This window comes from Chinchilla lanigera, unplaced genomic scaffold, assembly GCF_000276665.1.
Source record: "Chinchilla lanigera isolate Chin_1 unplaced genomic scaffold, ChiLan1.0 scaffold00056, whole genome shotgun sequence".
NCBI lineage: Eukaryota > Metazoa > Chordata > Mammalia > Rodentia > Chinchillidae > Chinchilla > Chinchilla lanigera.
Window position 1 is genome coordinate 7,514,502 of NW_004955457.1, and position 12,398 is coordinate 7,526,899.

The window sequence follows — 12,398 nt, forward strand, 5'->3', positions numbered from 1 at the left end:
ATCAGTGTTGCCTGGGCCAAATTTGGTGTGCCCACATCCATCGTTCCATCTGTCCACTTGGTTCAGTAAATATTCACCAAGTGGTTGTCAGGACAGTAAAAGTATGTTGGATGCTGGGAATTTAGTGATAAACAAAACAAAACAAAACAAAACTGCCTTCATTAAGTTTAAGGTCAAGTAAGGAGACAGTTAATAAACAATTAGAGAAATAAAAAAAAGGTCTAAAAGGTAGCTTGGAACAAGTACAGAAGATAAAATATTCTTACATTAAAGAACATCTCAGTTAGGTGAGGGGAAGGAAGACTAATTTTTTAAGAACATGCATTAGTTAGGCTGTCTTCTTAATTGTGTGAGATAGAATATTAAAATAATAGGCACTTACAAAAGACAGAAAATTCTATGTTCAAGATGTCAGTCAGTCCATTCAGAGCTAAGATGACAGCTCCATAGTATCGATGTCCTAGGCTCCTTCCACCTTCTTGCTCTGCAGATTTGTTTCTCAGGATTGCCCCATGGCCTAAGACAGTTGCGGGGGCTCACATCTGAGTTCCAGCCAGTATGAAGGTGAAAGACCTCCTCCTTTCCTACTTCTGCTTATTTCTTGCTGGCTAGAACTTAGACCAGGTGGGCTCACTCAGACCCTTTACTTCATCTTTATCTAGGCGGTCATGTATACCACCTAAATATCAGCAGTTTTATTTGATGCTGCTCTTGTCCAACTGGATTTGTGACCAGAATTGTGGAAAGACTCAAGTTCGGTGAGTCTGAACCGAGGACCACTGTAGTCTATTCATAAAAGAAATGTGCCAAAGACTGCTATGTAATTAACTCATACAACATATATTCATTCTAATAAAGACTGAGATAAATATTATGATGACCCTGTTTTATAGATACAATCGACAGCAGTTCTCAAACTATATCATGCATCAGAATCTGCTGTAAGATGTGCTGACCTACAGATTGCTGTCCCCACCCATTTCTCATTTAGTAGGAGACGAAGACTTTGCATTTCTAGCAAGTTCCCATGTGTTGCTGATGATGCTAGTCAGCACATTTTGAGACTTACTGCCATTAAGGAAGGGAGCATGGAAACTATTTTGGCTAGCTTACTGTTATGTAACTAGTTAAAGCAAAACACAGTAGCATAAAACAGTCAATTTCTTATGATCCTTTGGCTCCACAGTGTGAGCAGGACTCAGGAGAAGGCTTACTTCTGCTAAATAGGAGCTGGCTGAGCTTGGCTGGGGTGGGAGGGTCCAACATAGCCTCTGCTTGTGCCTGTGCTGGCTGTCAGTAGAGTACCTTCATGTTTGGGAGACTGTCTCTGGCAGAAAGACTTGAGATTCCTTACATGGAGTCTTGGGGTTCCTAAGGGTCAGGGTGAAAATTCCAAGGCATCCTGAGGCCTAAGACTAGCAATTGCCATGAGTCCCTTTTACTAGATTCTATCCATCAAAGCAAGTCATGGAGTTGCCCCAGATGCAAATGAAGGTCCATTACTATCAGGACCAGAGTGTGATTTGGATAAAGCACTTCCCAAAAACTTTGGTGTACTGATTAAAAAAAAAAAAAAAAAGTATGGCCAGGTCTAATGGAACTTCAGACTTTAGAAATTCAAAAAATGGGAAAGAGAGCAAAATTTGGAAATAAGCTCATAAATATCTCTTTGCCTTCTTTAGACATATGGCTGTGTTTTATTGAAAGTTGGAGTCACAACTTTTGAAAGTCAGCATTTAAAAATAATGCTCTCGCACCCACAGAAGATGATTTGTCACTGAAAAAGAGGTCATATTTAGAGTATGTTTCTGTGTCTTACCAATTACAACATGAGGAAGCAATTTCTCCTTCCCATCCCCCATCTCATAACATTTCTACATGTACTTCTGGGCCAGAAAGGACAGGAAGTAAGTAGCACTCTAGGCTGAATGATTTATAGGAACACTCTTCTCTGGGAGGATTCTGAGAGTCTAGGCCAGCTTAGGAGGAAGGGGATGTTGAGCAGCAGGAGATGGGGAAGGTGAGGTAAGGAATGAAGGCTGGTAAGATAGAAGTGTTGAGCCCAGGTTCCGTGACTTCACACACACTGTCGCTTAGGGGGCACGAATTAGGTTTATGTGACATTAACATGGCCAATTCCGTACCCACTTCTTATTTTTTAATAGAATACTTTGTTCCTGTCATACAATGCGTCCTCTCTCTCTCTCTCCCTCTGTTTCCTAAAAGCTATTTCATTGCTGTTAAATATTATCTTTATTTAAAAGCTATTTCATAAAAGCTATTTCATTGCTGTTAAATATTATCTTTATTTAGTAATGTGCCTTGCGGTCCTTCTCCTCTAATAACTTTAAGCTTCTGTGATTTGCTTTGGAATGAAATATCTCTTTTGGTCTTTCCTTCTTCTCACTCTATTTTCAGAGATCTCAAAGACAGCTCTGGCATTTGGCGGGACGTCTGAAGTTGCTGTGGGAAAATTCCAGCTTGGGCAGAGACTGTGCTGTTTGTTCACAGGTGTCCAGTGACCACAGAGTGGAGTTGCCTCCCGGCCTGTGTTTCCCTGGTTTGAATAGCAAGCTTATTTACTTCTTTGACTCATTTATGGGTACCCAGACCTTCTTTTTAATTTATGCATTTCTCCAGTGAAAGCTAAATTCAACTTAGAAACCCCAAATTGTTACGTTCTAGAAAGTTGCTTTTGTTTGAGGAACTGATATAGTACAGGACTGTGATTTTATTATTCACACAGAAAGCAAAAGCCTGCTCTGTGCTTCAGATGAAAAGCTCTGTGACTAACAGGATTCTTTCTTCCTTTCTTTCTTTTTTTGGGTTACATTTCTCCCCTCAGCTGCCAGGCCATTTCATGATGGTTCTCTGGCTGAAGTGATTTATCACACAGAATGAAGGAGAAGTGGGAACTGTCTGGTTTCCTTTACCCCCTGAGGCAGGACTTGTATTCCTGAGATGAGGGCAGGCCAATAGCCCGTTGCTTTGGTGGTGTGAGTGGAGGAAAAGAAACTTGACTCATAACCTGTGGTTCTGGAGAAATCCCCAGCATGCAGGGCAGCCGGCCAGTGGAAGCAGTCTGCCTTCTGGTACTCTCTCCTAAAGCCAGAGGCTTTGGAAGGCAAGATTTAGTTTTGCAGCCAAACTAGAGATAGAGGTCCTTCTGCAGTAGTCATGGGGTTCTACGCAGTATGGATTTTACAGTTAGCCTGAGTGTGCCAAAGAGTGAGCCAGGACTTGAGCTGGCTGGGCATTTTGCCTCTAAGCCTCTGTGATTTCCTTCTATTCTCACCCCCAAGCTTATTGGCAGGATTGGCAAGATCCCTGGGGACACCTATAGGCTGTTGAAAGCTCCTCAGGGATGGACGTTCCTTAGTTACTCTTTTCTTCCCAACCATTTCATATAGACAAGCACAATTTTGAAAAGACGTGGCAGTTTGACAAGCCCAGATAGTAGCTTATTGTCATAATGATGCAGAAAAAGCAGGTGACAAAGGCATCTCAAGATGTGACAGCTTTCAGAGATCCACCTGAAAAATAGGTGAGCCATAGGTAAGTAACCATTACTAATGAGACAGACCAACAAGGTGTCAACAAATGAAAAATGAAAGTAAACACAGCTGCTGATTGGACAGACTTCCTGCTTTTAGAGTCCTCAGCTTCCAGCCCCTGTGCCTGGGCTCCTGCTGTATGCCTGGAATCGCTCCAGTTTCTAGCCAGTCATAGCAAGCTAGAAAAGTGCCCCTAGGGAGAGAGAAATTATGCCAAGCATTTTGCACAGAGAGAATTTAATCTGGGGAACTGGTTTCATAGGGGAATGGAAGAGGAAGAGGCCAATGAGATCACCCAGAATGAAGCAAAGAAGGAAGCCACCACTACTTCTAAACTGGAGATCAATAGGGAAGAGGTGCGTTTTTACCAAAGAGCAGGTGGCACTAGGGTCTGCTGGTGGAAAACCACCATGAGCTTCTCTTGAGAGCTGGAGCCTTGGAGCCTATCCTGGGAAACATTGATCAAAAGTGTCAGCATTCTGGGATTTAGAGTAGAGCAGCAGAGCATGAGGCCTGGCCCAGGCAGGAGCCCCATACAGGATAGGTATGGGTGGGAGCTCCAGGCTAAGTCTTGCTCTATGTGTCCCATGTGTCTACCATTCTTGGGATGACTCCTGGTGACAGTAGTAACCCTCATGCCATCTGGTTGAGTGTGGTGGTTAGAAGTACCATGCAGTACCACTTGATATATATATGTGGGTCACATGGATGCATGTAATTATTGAAAACTCATTGAAGTATAATATTGAGATTATACCTCAATAACATAAATATACAACATTTCTGAATGTACAAAAATAATATTAGATCTTGGAGTCACAGTGTCTGTGCTTGCTACTTACTTGCTATCATGAACAGAATTGTGTCTCCTTCAAATTCATCTGTTGAAGCCCCAACACCCAACATGATTGTACTTGGAGATATGGTCTCTAAGGAGATAATTATGGTATATTGAGGTTATATGGGCCTGGCCCTAATCTGATAGTACTGGGTGTCTTTATAAAAGAGGAAGAGAAGCCAGAAATGCCTTTTAACTCCACAAGTGCACAGTGAAGAGGCTATTTGAGGACACAGCAAGATGGTCACCCTCTCCAAGCCAGAGAGAGGCCTACCATAAACTAATGGTATGGCACCTTGATCTTAGACGTGGAGCTCCCAAAACTGAGAACATAAATTTCTGTTGCTTAAACCACTCAATCTGTGATGTTCTGTCGCGCCAGCCAAAGCGGATTAACATGTAAACTCTGTGACTTTGTACAAGTCATGTATTTTCTGTCTACATTAGTTTCTTCACCTCAAAAACAGAATAATAAAAATTTGGGGGTGGTAATTAAGGATTTTGGGGGAGAGATTTAGGAGGAATTAAGTGAGATATGAGTTTAAAGCACATAGCATGTAGCAAATACGACATGTAGCTTTTACTAGACAAGTAGCTTTTACTACTCATAACACTGAATTTTTGCCTTAGTATTCCTGCCCAAAATTCACTGTTACCTACAGTTAGATGCTTCCTTCCAAGTTCTGTGCTCATACAAGATCTTCCTACTCTTTGTTGCATTCTGCTCCTGGCATTCTTCAGTCATCAATTAGGGTCCTGCTGGCATTTCTCAGAACTATTATCTGCTTTTCTTTTTAGCTGCCTGTATCCTACTTACCAGTGCTGTCTCCTCCCTGAGAATGTGATGTCCTTACAAGTATGTGCATTGATCAGTTCCCCGAATGGCCCACAGTTGAACCAGCATCTATATCTACATCTTACAGTCTCATCCCCTCTGGTCCTGACTCTAACACACCAGCCTGTTTGCTTAGGCTAGTCCTGAGAGGCCTTATGAATGATATCTCAAAACTGTTATCTTGGGGTCCAGGATACAGCTCAGTGACATGGTGCCTGCCTGGCCAGCATGAGGTCCTGAGTTCAATTTCTGGTTCCCAAAACAAAACAAAAAAACTGTTATCTTGCAGAACCAACAAAAGAAGCATTTTCCATCAACACTTCTGCCCCTAACCACACAATATGAAAGTGAACAGTTTCTAATATCTATATATATCTATATATCAATATATATTATAGCTACTTGGCATTTCATTGTATATATAAACAACAATTTGCCTGTTCTCCTATTAATGAACATTTATGTCACAGCCCTGGTTTTCTCTCAGGTTACCATAAGGATGACTTTGGTGAGGGATTTGATTATAGGATAGAGACCCCTTCTTTTATTCCATCTCAAGACTTGGCACATTTAAAAATATAGCTGTATTTCATCTTGCCAAAATACAATTATCTTACACTAACCTATTCAGAACAAAAATAGCAGAGATAAAAATAGCTTCTAAGTAGCCAAATAGATGACAGCCAGCCATGAATTCCAGATGGAATCAGCCGTCCTATGTGCAATGTCACTCTGGCTTTGTCTTAAATTGCATACTCTTCACTTGTAAGAGAAATCTTTATTAGCATCCCATTTAACCTCATTTTCCTTCAAATTCAAACTAGATTGGTATCCTAGTTACTATTTCCACAGCAAATGAGAAGAGGAAGGAAGCTGCTCAAGGAAGTCACACTGGCAAAACCAAAATAAAAAAGTGACCGCAGACACAAACAGTGGAGACAAAAGACAAAAACAAAAAAATTTTTAAAAACCCTTTTTTTAAAGTGGCATAAACATACAAAAGAAGGTTAATGTTCTATCTACTGTACAGAAACATAAAAGAACTGAGGTTCACAACCAGAAAAAAAACATACTAAAATTGCTTTCAGAGTACTCTTTAAAAGGTAAGGAAATGAATAATTTATTTTAGGCTATTATATCTTTTCATGCGATATTGACTCAGTATGATTATCCTTGTGTAATATATTTTAGAGTGATTTCCCAATAGATAGATTTAAGAAGATGAACAAAAGTTGATTCTGAAAACTCCAGGGAACTTCACTTTCCAGACAATTTTCCATGGAATTTTAGACAAGGAATTTCCTCTAGCAAGACAGATGGGGAGCCATAGGGAATGGCTTCTCAGCCGTTCTTCTCCAGGGACAGGCGTCTACATGCCTCCACCTTGGCTGAGGTGAGCAGGGCATCAGTGAGGCAGTGCACTTTTGCAACCACTATCAGTCCTTGCAGAGTGATGATTTCAACTGAGGAGGCAAAGACTGCGACTTTCATTTGCATTCCTAGAAATGTTAGCATGTTAGAGGTGAGCTAGGAAGAAAGAGGTAAAAAACAAAACTTTTCCAGGCAGGGAGACAGGATTGGAACTTTTTCTACAAAAGCTGCATAAGCAGCAGATTTGCCTTACTTATTTATATTTTTTTGCAGTACTGGGGATAAACTCAGGGGCTTCTCACTGAGCTTTATCCCCAGCCTTTTTTTTTTTTTTTTTGATTTTTTTTTTGAGACAGGCTCTTTCTAAATCACCAAGTTGTTCAGGCTAGACTTGAATTTGAGATCCTCTAACCTCAACCTCCCAGAGTTCTGGGATTCCAGTCATGTGCCCCCACACCTGGCAACATTTATTTTGCTTTTAGTAAATAGTAGTATGTCAGCAGTGGTAATAGTTAACTGCATACTAGTGTATGTGAATGTGTGTGTACACATGAACTTGAGATTAGCTAATTGAAGTGAGCAGGGGATTTTTTTACAATTTTTTTCTCAGAGTCTTATAGTCCTATTCACCAGTTTTAAATTTATCTAGTTATCAATTTTAAATATATCTACTGTTATCAATGCCACAGTTCCACTGTGCCCATTCGTTATCATTTCTTCTTGTGTCCTTCCTCTTTTTTGGTCATAAGTGCTGTGGTAGATACAATAGTAGCCCCTAAAATATGTCCATGTTCTAATCCCCAGAACCCGTAATCAAGGGGAATTATGGTTGCAGATGGAATTAAGGTTGTTTATCAGCTGACATTACAATGCAGTGGTTACCCTAGGACTTTAAATGGGTACAGAAGAGTTTGAAACAGAAATAGCATTGTGACAAGGAATGGCCACTGGGATGCAAGGGTTCCAGGTTGAGGGAAGACACAACCTCTAGAAGCTGGAAAAGGCAAGAAGATGGTTTCTCTCATGCAGCTCTGCCAACACCTTAAGGGAACCCATCTGGATGAGACCCATTGTAAACTCTTAACTTACAGAGCTGCAAAACAATACATTTGGGTGTGTTTAAATCTCTCTCCCACATGTTAGTGATACAAAATACTGTGGCTTGTTTTGGCAATATTAACCCTCCTATCCCTTTCCTCTTCTCTCTCCCTAATCCCACTCCCTTCCCAAAAGTCTATCTTCTAATTTCTGGTCATTATATTTTGTATTTATTTGATTTTTCATATAAGAAAAACAGTCCAATATTTAACTTTCTGAGCCTGGTTCATTTCCCTTAAGATGGTGGTCTCCAGTTCTATCTATTTTCCTGCAAAAGACATGATTTCATTCATTCCTCTTTATGGCCAAACAGTATTCCATTGTGCATATATACCACATTATCTATTCATTTGTTGATAGGGAACTAGGCTGTTTCCTCCATGTAGCTATTGTGAACTGCACCACTATAAACATGGGTGTGCATGTGTGGCTATTGTATACAGTCTTTAATTCTTTCAGCAGTATACCTAGGAGAGGTAGAGCTGAGAAGGAGGATCAAATGGTATTTCTATTTTTTTGAGAGATCAGTGTACTGGTTTCCATAGTGGTTGTACTTGCTTACATTTCCACCAACAATGTAGGAGAATACCTTTCTCCTGCTTCTATGACAGGATTTTTTTTTTTTTAAATCTCAAAGTAATTTGGATTTACATTTCCCTAATTGCTAAAGATGTTGAATGTTTTTTCATATACTTATTGGTCACTTATACTTTTTTGAGTAGTGTCTATTCAGTTTATTCGGCCACTTTTTGATGGGGTGATTTGCTTTTTGGAGACTTTTTTGAATTCTTTACATACTCTATAGAGATTAATCCTCTGTCAAAAAAGTAGTTAGAAAATATTTTCTTCTGTTTTTATAGATTGTCTCTTCACTCTGCTAATTGTTTTCTTTGCTTTACAGAAGCTTTTTAATTCAATGTAGTCCCATTTGTTGATTCTCATATTATTTCCTGTGCTATTGGAGTCCTATTCAGGAAGTTTTTGCCTGTGCCCATGGCTTCAGCTGTTTCCCCTGCGTTATCTAACAGCAACTTGAAAGCTTCTGGATTTACATTTAGGTCTTTTTATCCATTTCAGTTTGATTTTAGTACAGGGTGAGAGAATGGGATCTAGTTACAGTCTTCTACATCTGAATATCCATTTCCTACCATCATTTGTTAAAGATCTTTTCCCCAGGGTATTTTTGGCCCCTTAGTCAAAACATCAGATGGCTGAAGGTGCATGGGTTTGTTTCTATGTCTTTGTGCTATTCAACTGGTTTCCTTGCCTGTTTTTGCATCAGCACCATGTAATTTTCATTACTATGCCTTCGTAGTATCACTAGACATCCAGTACAGTATTCTGATGACTCCAGCATTGCTCCTTTTGCTCAGGATTGCTTTGGCTAGTCTGGGGCTTTTCTGATTCTATATGAATTTTAGGATTGTTTTTTCTAGTTGTGTGAAGAATATTGTTGACAATTTTGGTACGGATTTTATTGAATCTGTACCTTGCTTTTGATAATATGGCCATTTTCACAATATTAGTTCTAACCCATGAACAAGGGGGGTTTCCATTTTCTAATATCTTCTTCAATTTCTTTCTTAGTATACTGTAATTTTCATTGTAGGGATCTTCCACCTCCTAGATTAGGTTGGTTTCTAGGTACTTACCTTTTTGAAGCTATTGTGAATGGATTATTTTTTATTTCTTTCCCAGTGAGTTCATTATTAATGTACAACAATGCTACTGATTTTTGTGCCTTGATTTTGTATTCTGTAAGTTCTTGTTGTTTAAGCCATTAATTCTATGGTAATTTATTAACAGCAGCAATAAGAAACTAATATACATGAGTATAAGTTGCATTTTAGGGAGTGATTTTACTATACAGTTAACATTTTGCATAGGGAGAAGTTACAAAAGTAATGTAAATATTGTAACAGTGTCTTACAAGTCACTGATATTTCAGAGAATGAACTAAACTAGGATTTTATTTCTGTTATGCAGACATTTATATATTGGCATGCTGAGTTGCCTGGATGACTGCTGACTTTTCTAGAATAAATGTCTAGAAAAGTCATTTATTGAATGACTTTTCTGTGATGAATGAGATACAAAGATGAACAAGATACAGTTATTTAGTATGGCCATACAACTGAACTCTTTATCTTGCTTTAAAGAGTGAAAAAATATAGCAAAAACAGGCTACCAAAGGACTTTCAACAAGTTAAACATTTTTAAATTTCATATATATTGTACCATGTTTTGATTACAGTATAATATGAATGATAAATTAACAACAAAAGAAAGGCACTCAAAATTTTTACATTTAGAAGTGAAACATAGTGCATCCCTAAATAATTTCCTGAATAAAAAGAGAATCAAAATAAAATTGTGAAATGTTCAGAATAAACCCCAGTGAGAATAGTATGTATCAAATCCCTAGAAAGTATCTAATGTGGCATCCAGAGGGAAATTTATAGTTTGATTTCCCACCACCCCGTGGTGCTGGAGATTGAACCCAGGAAATAATTATGAAGCACTCTATTACTGAAGCACTCTATTACAGAACTATGCTCCCAGTTCTCGATGGTTTTGATCTTTTGTTAACAAGAGAGACTAAGAATAAAGAGAAAACGAAAAATAAACCCCAACTTTTAACAGATTAAAGATAAAAACAAAATTAATGAAGCAAAACAATTATTTCTGACACACAGTCTTGCTATGTAGTTCAGGCTAGCCTTAAACTCACTATGAGGCCAGGCTGGCCTTGAACTTGTAGTGGTTCTCCTGCCTCAGCCTCCTGAGTACTGGGATTATAGGCATGTGCACCACGCCCAGTGCAGAACAATTTTCATAGAAGTGATTAATAAAACCAAAAATTTCTTCCTTAAAAAAGATGAAAAATTCAACAACCTTTATAATAACATATGGTACATGGGCAGTATACGGTAGCACAGGCAGTCATGGTAGTAGAGAAACACATGTGTAGTGTCCTATGTCAAACACATTTACTACCCACCAGATATGGGTGTTTTTTCTTATATTTCCTGCCACTCTTGCCTATGAATTTGATGGTGGCCACTGAACTATAAGCAGTATGATGTACCGTTTCTAAACAAAAGCATTAGATAGCCCCTGCATGATCTGTTAGCGCCTTTCTTCCTCTGCAGCTGTGATCCTGTGAGCCATGTGCTGACACAGTGGGATTGCTGGAAGGAAGCAGCCTGGATTACTGACTCCCCAAAGGGAGAGCGGATGGTGGGGAGTTGCTCAAGTGACACAACACTCTGTGTGAGCAAGAAACTAAACTTTGTTGAGCCATTGGCTCATATTTTAATGTAGTGTCACCTGTCTTATTCTGAATAATTCGTTTTACAAAATGTATTTTTTGAGAGTAATTCTCAATTGTTAGATAAATGTGATTTACCAATTTATCATGAAAGTTAAAATGCAGGAGGAGAGTGGAAGAGTTCTTCAAAAGAAAGAAATACAGTGAGTCCTTCAAAATTTGTTATTTTTCCTATTTGTTGCCTGAGTCCTAATCACTTACCAAGACCTATTAGCTCAGGTTATGCACATCTATAAATAATGCATATTCCTCAAAGTCTGGGGTGTTAGGGTTTCCAGGCACCTTCTTTTTTGTTTTCTGTTTAGAGCATTACTATTAATTTGCTAATTTACTGTTACTTTAGAAAGAAAGACTAAGCATCAACTTTTTAAATTTCTGGCTTCAAAAGAATATTTTAATAGACTTGTCACATTCAACTCAGTACATCATAGTTCCACCAAAATGAGAAAATGAAAATTAAACAGAACCAGCATTTCTCTGCATTAAATTACTTGACTTGATTTTGATACCAATCTCATGTTCAGATTGCCACAGAGCAAAGCACTTCTCAACATTTATTGACATGCTAGTTTTGCAATCATCCTACAGGAATGTTTTAAAATTTTAGCTCTATTTCTGAAATGTGCAGAATATTGAAGCATCCATTGGTTAAGTATGATATTACTTATCTAAAGTCATATCCTAACACCACCCTACTAGCCAGGCAACACTGGGTATTATTTAATCTCTTTAAGGCTCAGTCTTCCCTTCCCTTCCCTTCCCTTCCCTTCCCTTCCCTTCCCTTCCCTTCCCTTCCCTTCCCTTCTCTTCTTTTCTCTTGCCCTCCCCTCCTCTCCTTCCATCCCCCCCCATTTTCTCTTTCTCTTCTTCTTTGGCATTGGGGATTGATCCTGAAAGGGAAAAACTGTGCAAGGGAAATTATTCTTTTTAAAGCTTTGCTCTTTTGTAACTGACTAGCTTGGTAACTGCTTCATGGCTGTGTAGTTACTTTCTTGACTTCTGTAACCACGAGAGCATAACTGAACGTACAAAATGCCTGATTGTACTATTGTACCAAGCTTCATGAACTGATGATCATTAATCTACCCTTGTAACCTATGATCTCACCCTGCTAGCTAATCAGAAGAACTATAAGGCTATTCTGCCTCACCTTTTGACCTCCTTTGTACCACCCTCTTGTGCATCATATAAAAGCCCTAGATGACCAGAGACCGGGGCCAATATTTTGGGAATGATCCCAATCAGTGCCGATCAATGTAAATAAATCTGCTTCCAAATTCTGGGTGCTGTTTTGGTATTTCTGCTTGCCTTTGCAATCCCAGGGCTTTTGCACTGAGCTACAGTCCCAGCTCTTTTTATTTTTTATTTTGA